The following is a 9353-nucleotide window of genomic DNA, read 5'->3' on the forward strand; positions in this document are numbered from 1 at the left end:
GTTTTACTTGATCGGGGGGGCAACTGCCCCCCTGTCCCCCCTTGGCTACGCTCATGGAGTCCATCACAAACTGGCAATTTCAACTTGTGCAATCAACAACCCCCTATGCCCAAAATATCAGACTTTTTGTAATAAGGAAAGTGCTGGGGAGACAGCCTGTAACACTTGCCTTGACACAACGTCATTTTACCTCTCCACAAACAAATGAGAATGAATGCTCATTCTGTAGTCAGTGTTGTCATATCTTCCTGCAAGCAGATCAGGATGAATGCTCAAGAAACAGGTCTTCTGGAAGGAACCCTTCTCCTAATTTGTTTAGTTTGCAAAACCAGGCAGAGGTTTTTTGGGTGGGTGGGTGGGTGGGTAAGGAACATGGACTACACATAAACTTGTGAAAAGGAAGTCTCAAACCATGCTGGACTCCACTCCTGAAGTGGAGCTGGAGGTTCTGTTGCTGGGGAAAAAAGGTGTGAAGGCCCACTTGTCATTGACAGCTCCTTTAAAGGCCAGGAAGAGGGATTGGCGGCTGGTCTTTTTGTAGTCAGACCCGACAAAGACATACAGAATGGGATTGAGGCAGCTGTTGAGGCAGACCAGGCCCTCAGCCAGTGGGGTGCCAATATCTAGGGTGGTTTGCATTTGAAGGCTATCGTCTTCCAGCGTTTCGAGAATGGAGAAGAGGTGGTGGGGGAACCAGCAGAAGAAGAAGGCCATGACCACTGCCACTATGATCTTGAAGGATCGTCCAAATTGGCCAAAGATCTTCCCCCTTAGCTTGATCATGATGGCGCAGTAGCAGGCCAGAATGATGCCGAAGGGGATTAGGAAGCCAAGCGCGAATTCAGCAAGCACCATGAGACGGTGTGTCCTTAGGCTGCCCTCATCCTGCAAATGGAAGCTGTAGATGCAATGTATAGTGCCATCTATTAGCTCTTCCGTGTCGCGGAAGCTGAAGTACGGGATGCTGAGAGCCAAGGCTGCTACCCAGACGAACACAGCCACCAGGGAAGCAAGCTGGAGACTGCGGTGGTTCAAGGCCCAAACCGGGTGGACCACAGCAGCGTAGCGGTCGGCACTGATGGCTGTTAAGAAGAAGACGCTGGCAAACATGTTCAAGAGGGGAACCACGGTGTTGAGTTTGCACATCAGCCTCCCCAGAGTCCAGCGATAACCCAGAGACACATAAGCTATCTCGGTGGAGAGGGAAAGGGCGAAGATGAAATCGGCCACAGCCAAGTTGAGATACCAGATGGTGGTAACGGTCTTCTTCATGTGGAAACCGGTGAGGAAGATAACAAGGCCGTTGCCTGTGGCCCCCAAGAGCAAGGTGATGGTGTAGATTGTCAAGGAAAACATTCTTATTGCTGCCAAAATGTGGGCATTATCAGAGGGAGGGTCTAGGAGCCATTCTTCTGTCCAGTTGTAGTCAAACACGTCGCTGTTGGTGGGTGGTGGAAAGTCTGTGTCATTGTCAGGTTGGAAGAAGGGGAGAGGATCCATCCCTTCGCAGGTTCACTTACCACTTCTCTCTCTCTCTCTCTCTCTCTATTTGGCCTGAAATGAAACAAAACGCCCACACAAATGCCATATTGGTATCACAGAACTGGAATGAATAGGCAAGGGTGTGTGTGCAGATTTCAAACTGGTGTCCGATTTTCATGGAGAAATTCCAGTTCCCAAGTCCATATTTTGAATCTGAGGTGTGAAACTTGACATCCGACTTAATTTCTGAGTTAAGTTCTGAGAACGGTTGGATGGGAGGTGGGGGAACATAACAGAAATTTTCGGTACAGCGTCGTCCACAATATTATTCCTTTAAACCAGTGCTTCCCAAACTTGGTCTCCAGCTGTTTTGGGACTACAACTCCCATCATCCCTAGCTTGCAGGACCAGTGGTCAAGGATGATGGGAACTGTAGTCCAAAGAAAGAAAAGAAAAGCTGGAGACCCAAGTTTGGGAAACACTGATTTAAACTGATAGGTGGATAGTTGACAGTCTCATCCCCAAGAAACCTGGAGCCACAGGCACACAAGATCCCCGAGTCACACGCTTCCAGAAGATGTTGTGATGGCCATGGCTAGACAATTTCATGGAGGAGAAAACTATCAGTGGCTACTAGCCATGATTCCTATGTTCTCCCACAACCGTCATAGTAAGATGCCTTCATCCTTTGTCCTAAGGTCCCAGGACAGGTTACAGCAATAAAACACAATGTTAAAAACAGTTTAAAGCAACTTACAATCACAGGTTGTTATTGTTATTTATTTCACGCTTATAAATTAAAAGGGAGATTCACAGAGGCCCAGATGGCCTGGAACAATTCCATGTCATTTCTACAGGGACTTATAGAGGTCCCATCCAGACTAGTATACACTGACTGGCAACAGCTTTCTGGGATTTCAGACAAGGAATCTTTTCCAGTACTACCTGGAGAAGCCAGGGGTTGAAGCTGGAACCTTCTGCATGATGAAGGCAGCATATTTCTGAATGCCAGTCACTGGGAATTGCACTCAGGCCCTGCATCCCGGCTTCCCATGGGCATCTGGTTTGTTCTTGTGACAAATTGCTGGACTATCTGACCCATTTACTAGATTCTTATGTTAAATCTGGCCTGGGAAACCAGGCTTGGGCTTATATCCAGCTACTACCCTCTGTTATGCATCCACATTTGGAGTACTGAGACACCTCCCATCGGCCTTTCCCTCCCTTTCCATCCTTTCCCATAACCTTGGATCTCGTACCTTAGACATTGGGTGGTCTTTGTTACTGAACTGTTGGCTGTTCTCTCCAGCTTTCTGAAGTCTTCTTCAGCAGCCCTCTTCTCTTTTGCTCTCCCCTCCGTGCAAAATGCACCAAGTCCCCAACTGTCTTTCTTATCACGCTCATCACTGGCTGTCTCCTTCTCTGCCATCTTTCTGAAACATCTGCCACCACAATCAGGGCCATCAGTGTAGAGAGGAGGCCTCAGAGGCACGCAGACATAGAATCATAGAATCATAGAATCATAGAGTTGGAAGAGACCACAAGGGCCATCGAGTCCAACCCCCTGCCAAGCAGGAAACACCATCAGAGCACTCCTGACATATGGTCAGTGGCGTAGCGTGGGGGGTGCCAGGGGGGCCGGCCGCACCGGGTGCAACATGGGCGGGGGGCGCGCTCGCACTAGCAGCTCTCTGCCCCTACTAAAATCCACGGGTTAGGGAGCCCGCGCTCGCTCGGCTTGGCGAGGAGGTCGCGGAAGGGGGAGAGCGAAGCCTTCTGCCGCGGGCAAAAAAAGGAGAGGAAGCCGGGCGGGCGGGCTGGCTGGCTGGCGGGGGTCTGGCTGCGCCTGCTGCTGCCGTTGCCGCTGCTGCCGGGGCTTTGACAGCTTGGCGAAGCGGAGGGAGAGGAGCTTTATGGTAATTGCGGCTCTCTCTCCACTGGCCGCCTGGGTAGTGAGCCGAGCCGAGCAGGAAGTCTGGCGAGGGGGCGGGAAGAGACTTTTCCACCTCACCTGGTCAAAAAGGAGAGCGGAGTCTCCTCAGGGCGCCCTCAGGCAGGGCAGGGCAAGGCAAGCAGAGCGAGGAGGAGAGAGAGGGGAAGGGGGGGGGAAGCAGCCAGGAAACGCTGCGGTGTGGAGGAGGAATCAATTAAGGAGAGAAAGCGAAAAGCCTTGGAGAAAGGGAAAAAAGGAAAGAAAAGAGGCAGCTCCAGGAGAGTGCGGGGGAAAGAGAAGCCTCGCTGCTGCTGCTTGGGAGAGTAAATTACTGTACTTGCCTTGCCCAGGGTTAGGGGGCGCAAATTAATTGCCTTGCCCCGGGTTAGGGGGCGCAAATTACTTGCCTTGCCCTGGGTCTGATAACCCACGCTACGCCGCTGCATATGGTTGTCAAGCCTCTGCTTAAAGACCTCCAAAGAAGGAGACTCCACCACACTCCTTGGCAGCAAATTCCACTGTCGAACAGCTCTTACTGTGAGGAAGTTCTTCCTAATGTTTAGGTGGAATCTTCTTTCTTGTAGTTTGCATCCATTGCTCCGTGTCCGCTTCTCTGGAGCAGCAGAAAACAACCTTTCTCCCTCCTCTATGTGACATCCTTTTATATATTTGAACATGGCTATCATATCACCCCTTAACCTCCTCTTCTCCAGGCTAAACATGCCCAGCTCCCTTAGCCGTTCCTCATAAGGCAGCATTTCCAGGCCTTTGACCATTTTGGTTGCCCTCTTCTGGACACGTTCCAGTTTGTCAGTGTCCTTCTTGAACTGTGGTGCCCAGAACTGGACACAGTACTCCAGGTGAGGTCTGACCAGAGCAGAATACAGTGGCACTATTACTTCCCTTGATCTAGATGCTATACTCCTATTGATGCAGCCCAGAATTGCATTGGCTTTTTTAGCTGCCGCGTCACATTGTTGACTCATATCAAGTTTGTGGTCAACCAAGACTCCTAGATCCTTTTCACATGTACTGCTCTCAAGCCAGGTGTCACCCATCTTGTATTTGTGCCTCTCATTTTTTTTGCCCAAGTGCAATACTTTACATTTCTCCCTGTTAAAATTCATCTTGTTTGTTTTTGCCCAGTTCTCTAATCTGTCAAGGTCGTTTTGAAGTGTGATCCTGTCCTCTGGGGTGTTAGCCACCCCTCCCAGTTTGGTGTCATCTGCAAATTTGATCAGGATGCCCTTGAGTCCATCATCCAAGTCGTTGATAAAGATGTTGAATAAGACCGGGCCCAAGACAGAACCCTGTGGCACCCCACTAGTCACTCTTCTCCAGGATGAAGAGGAACCATTGATGAGCACCCTTTGGGTTCGGTCAGTCAGCCAGTTACAAATCCACTGAGTGGTAGCATAGTCAAGACCGCATTTTACCAGCTTCTTTACAAGAATATCATGGGGCACCTTGTCAAATGCCTTGCTGAAATCAAGGTAGGCTACATCCACTGTGTTCCCTTCATCTACCAGGCTTGTAATTCTGTCAAAAAACGAAATTAGGTTAGTCTGACATGACTTATTTTTCAGAAATCCATGCTGACTATTGGTGATCACAGCATTCCTTTCTAGGTGCTCACAGACTGTTTGCTTAATGATCTGCTCCAGAATCTTCCCTGGTATTGATGTCAGACTGACTGGGCGGAAATTATTTGGGTCCTCTCTTTTCCCCTTTTTGAAAATAGGGACAACATTTGCCCTCCTCCAGTCTGCCGGGACTTCGCCTGTTCTCCAGGAATTCTCAAAGATGACTGCCAGTGGTTCTGAGATCACATCTGCCAGTTCTTTTAATACTCTTGGATGCAGTTCATCTGGCCCTGGAGACTTGAATACATCTAAACTAGCCAAGTATTCTTGTACTATCTCCTTAGTTATTCTGGGCTGTGTTTCCTTTGCTGAATCATTTGCTCCAAATTCTTCAGGTCGGCCATTGTTTTCTTTATCGGAGAAGACTGAGGCAAAGAAGGCATTGAGGAGTTCAGCCCCTTCTGTGTCCCCTGTTTGCACTTCACCATCTTCTCCTCTGAGTGACCCCACTGTTTCTTTGTTCTTCCTTTTGCTACAAACATACCCATAAAAGCCTTTTTTGTTGCTTTTAACCTCTCTAGCAAGCCTGAGTTCATTCTGTGCTTTAGCTTTTCTGACTTTGTGTCTACACGTGCTGGCTATTTGTTTGAATTCCTTTTTGGTGGTTTCCCCCCTTTTCCATTTTTTGTACACATCCTTTTTAAATCTTAACTCAGTTAAAAGTTCTTTAGATAGCCACCCTGACTTCTTTAGGCACCTTCCATGTTTCCGTCTCATTGGTATTGTCTGACGTTGTGCTTTTACTATCTCCCTCTTAACAAACTCCCAGCCATCATGAACTCCCTTTCCTTTTAGTATTACTGTCCATGGGATCTCACCCAGCACTTCCCTAAGTTTTATGAAGTCGGCTTTCTTAAAGTCAAGAAATTGAGTCCTAGTATGCTTGGCTGCTCCTTTCTGCTGTATAGTAAACTTCAGAAGAGCATGATCACTCACGCCTAATGATCCTTCCACTTCTACCCCACTAACCAGGTCATCAACATTGGTTAGGACCAGATCTAAAATGGCTGTTCCTCTTGTTGCTTCTCCCACTTTCTGGACAATGAAGTTGTCTGCAAGGCCAGTGAGGAATCTGTTTGACCTTATGCTCTTGGCTGAGTTTGACATCCAACAAATATCCGGGTAATTGAAGTCCCCCATTACTACTATCTCCCTTCCTTTTGCATGCTTGGCCATCTGTTCCAGGAAGGCATCATCTATGTCCTCCGTTTGGCTTGGGGATCTATAGTAAACTCCCACAATGAGGTCACTGTTATTCTTCTCTCCCTTAATTTTGACCCAAATGCTCTCACTTTGGCTTTGAGGTTCTAAATCTTGGATCTCTTCACAGGTATACACATCCCTCACATATAACGCCACTCCTCTTCCTTTCTTGTCTGGTCTGTTTCTCTGAAATAGATTGTATCCCCCCATTATTACATTCCAGTCGTGGGACTTATCCCACCAGGTTTCAGTGATGCCTATTATGTCATATTTAGTTTGCTGTACCAAGAGCTCAAGCTCATCTTGTTTATTTCCTATGCTTTGTGCATTAGTGTACAGACATTGAAGTCCATTAATCATTCCCTCGTGTCTCTTATTTAAGGATTTTTTCCTCCCACCACTAGGTCTGCGTGCTGTTTGCTCCATTTGGTCTATGACATTTGGATGATCATCTTCATCAATTGATAGACTCCTACCTTCAGGAGCACTGTCTCCCTCCCCCACATTAGTCAGTTTAAAGCCCTCCTGATGAGGTTTCTGAGATTTTTGGCAAAAACATTTCTCCCAACCGTTGTGAGGTGCAGCCCATCACTTGCCAGAAGTCCATCTTCAAGAAACTGCAGTCCGTGATCTAAGAATCCAAACCGTTCCTGTTTACACCATTTGCGAAGCCAGCTGTTCACTTCCACTATTTTCCGCTCTCTCCCTGGGCCACGTCGTTCAACTGGGAGGACAGATGAGATGACAATTTGTGCATTTAATTGCTTCAATTTCCTGCCCAGAGCCTCGTAGTCTCTTTTGATCTTCTGGAGGCTATTGCTTGCAGTGTCATTGGTTCCCACATGAACCAAGAGGAAGGGGTATTTGTCAGTGGGTTTTATGATTCCTTGCAGTCGTTCAGTTACATCTTGGATCTTAGCCCCGGGGAGACAGCACACTTCCCGAGACATCTTGTCAGGCCCACAGATCACTGCTTCTGTTCCCCTCAGTAGGGAATCCCCTATCACCACTACACGCCTCCTCTTAGGTTTGGTCGGGGTTCTTCCGTGAGCTGTCCGTTCCAAGGTCGCCTGCACATTCCCTGAGGAAAATGTTTTCTCTGGAGTGACGGTGTCAGGGTAGGACTTTGGAGGCAAGTGCCCACATAGGGGTGGGGGAGAAGTTTGATTCAGTTTGCATTTCTAAGCAAGCCTCCCTAATTTGCACTTTCTGAAAGAACCAAAACACAGCCATCCTTTGAAATTCACATGCCTCCAAATTTTGCAACGCAGGGCTCCAGTCAAGTAATTTACCGCAAAACACATGTACTAGGTTAAAGCAAATATAGATAGCACATGCCAGTGAAAATAACATGAAAAAATTATTTTTTTTTTGGTGGGGGGTATAAAAGTGCATTTTAGAAGAAATTCACACAAAAATGCTGATGAATTTTCTTTTTTTTTTATAATAATTTTTATTGCGTCTTTTTCCACATTACAGATATAACAATAACAAAAAGTAAACAAAAAAAAAAGAACACGAAAAGGCAAATAAAAAAAGAAAAGAAAAAAGAAGAAACAAGAACAATAGAACCAGACCATTTCATCAACTTATTTCAAATTTCTATCGAACTTCCCCACGTCTCCCCATAATGCATTCTTGACAATAAAGTTATCAGCAAGTTATAACCTTGTTTCGTGTGTTTTTTGTATTTTCAATTACTATTCAAGTTTAAATCTCTTATATTCCAATTGTTTTAAAAATCTTACAATGTTTCTTTTTTACCCATTTAAACTTTGATTCTTCCATAGATAATTCAACTTTCATAAATAATCTGCTTATATTGCTGGGGCTGACATTCCGAATCATGCGACATCTTAAGATTCATATAATTTATAATACTTTTGCAAATAGTCCTTAAATTTTTTCCAATCCTCCTCCATCGCTTCTTCTCCCAGGTCTCGGATCCTTGCAGTCATCTCGGCTAATTCCATGTAGTTCATCAATTGCGTCTGCCAGTCCTCCAGTGTGGGCAAATCTTGAGTCTTCCAATGCTTAGCAATAAGAATTCTTGCTGCTGTTGTAGCATACATAAAAAAGGTTCTGTCCTTCTTTAACACCTTCTGGCCGACAATGCCCAGAAGGAAGGCCTCTGGTTTCTTAGGGAAGGTGTATTTAAACACCTTTTTTAACTCATTGTAGATCATTTCCCAGTAGGCCTTCAATCTTGGGCAGGTCCACCAAAGGTGTAAGAATGTCCCCTCAGCTTCCTTACACTTCCAACACTTGTTATCGGACAAATGGTATATCTTAGCCAGCTTGACCGGGGTCATGTACCACCTGTATACCATTTTCATAATGTTTTCTTTCAAAGCATTACATGCAGTAAACTTCATACCGGTGGTCCATAACCTCTCCCAGTCTTCTGACATGATGTTATATCCAATGTCCTGAGCCCATTTTATCATAGCTGATTTAACTGTCTCATCCTGAGTGTTCCATTTAAGCAGCAAGTTGTACATTCTCGATAATAACTTGGTCTTTGGTTCTAACAGCTCTATCTCAAGTTTCGATTTTTCCACCTGGAATCCTATTTTTTTGTCTAGCTTAAAAACCTCATTAATTTGGGCATAATGTAGCCAACCTTGCACCATACTTTGTAATTTTTCGAAGCTCTGCAGCCTCCATTTACCTCCAATATTTTCTATTATTTCCCAATATTTCGGCCAGTAGGCCTCCATATTGGGTTTTTTCCGAGCTTTGGCCTCAATTGGTGATACCCACCTCGGAGTTTTGCTTTCTAATAAGTCTTTGTATTTTTTCCAGACCATAAATATTGCTTTTCTGACAATATGGTTTTTAAACATTCCATATGTTTTTGCCTTGTCATACCACAAATACGCATGCCAACCTAACGAGTTATTAAAGCCTTCCAGATCCAGGACATCAGTGTTTTCCAACAAAATCCAATCTTTCATCCAGCAGAAGGCTGCAGCTTCGTAATATAACCTTAAGTCCGGCAGGGCAAATCCCCCTCTCTCCTTTGCATCAGTTAGTATTTTAAACTTTATTCGGGGCTTTTTGCCCTGCCAGACAAATTTAGAGATATCCTT

The 9353-nt window shown here is 45.8% G+C and overlaps 1 pseudogene across 1 annotated transcript; it reads right to left on the reverse strand.

Moving 5' to 3' along the window:
- Positions 1–375: 375 nt before the first annotated feature.
- LOC308591727 (C3a anaphylatoxin chemotactic receptor pseudogene) lies at positions 376–2836 on the reverse strand (annotated as a pseudogene). Its single transcript, XR_014013310.1, has 2 exons — positions 2742–2836; positions 376–1554 (listed from the first exon to the last, which is right to left on the reverse strand). The product of XR_014013310.1 is annotated as a C3a anaphylatoxin chemotactic receptor pseudogene (transcript).
- Positions 2837–9353: the final 6517 nt, after the last annotated feature.

This window comes from Podarcis bocagei, assembly GCF_964188305.1.
Source record: "Podarcis bocagei genome assembly, chromosome: 7".
NCBI lineage: Eukaryota > Metazoa > Chordata > Lepidosauria > Squamata > Lacertidae > Podarcis > Podarcis bocagei.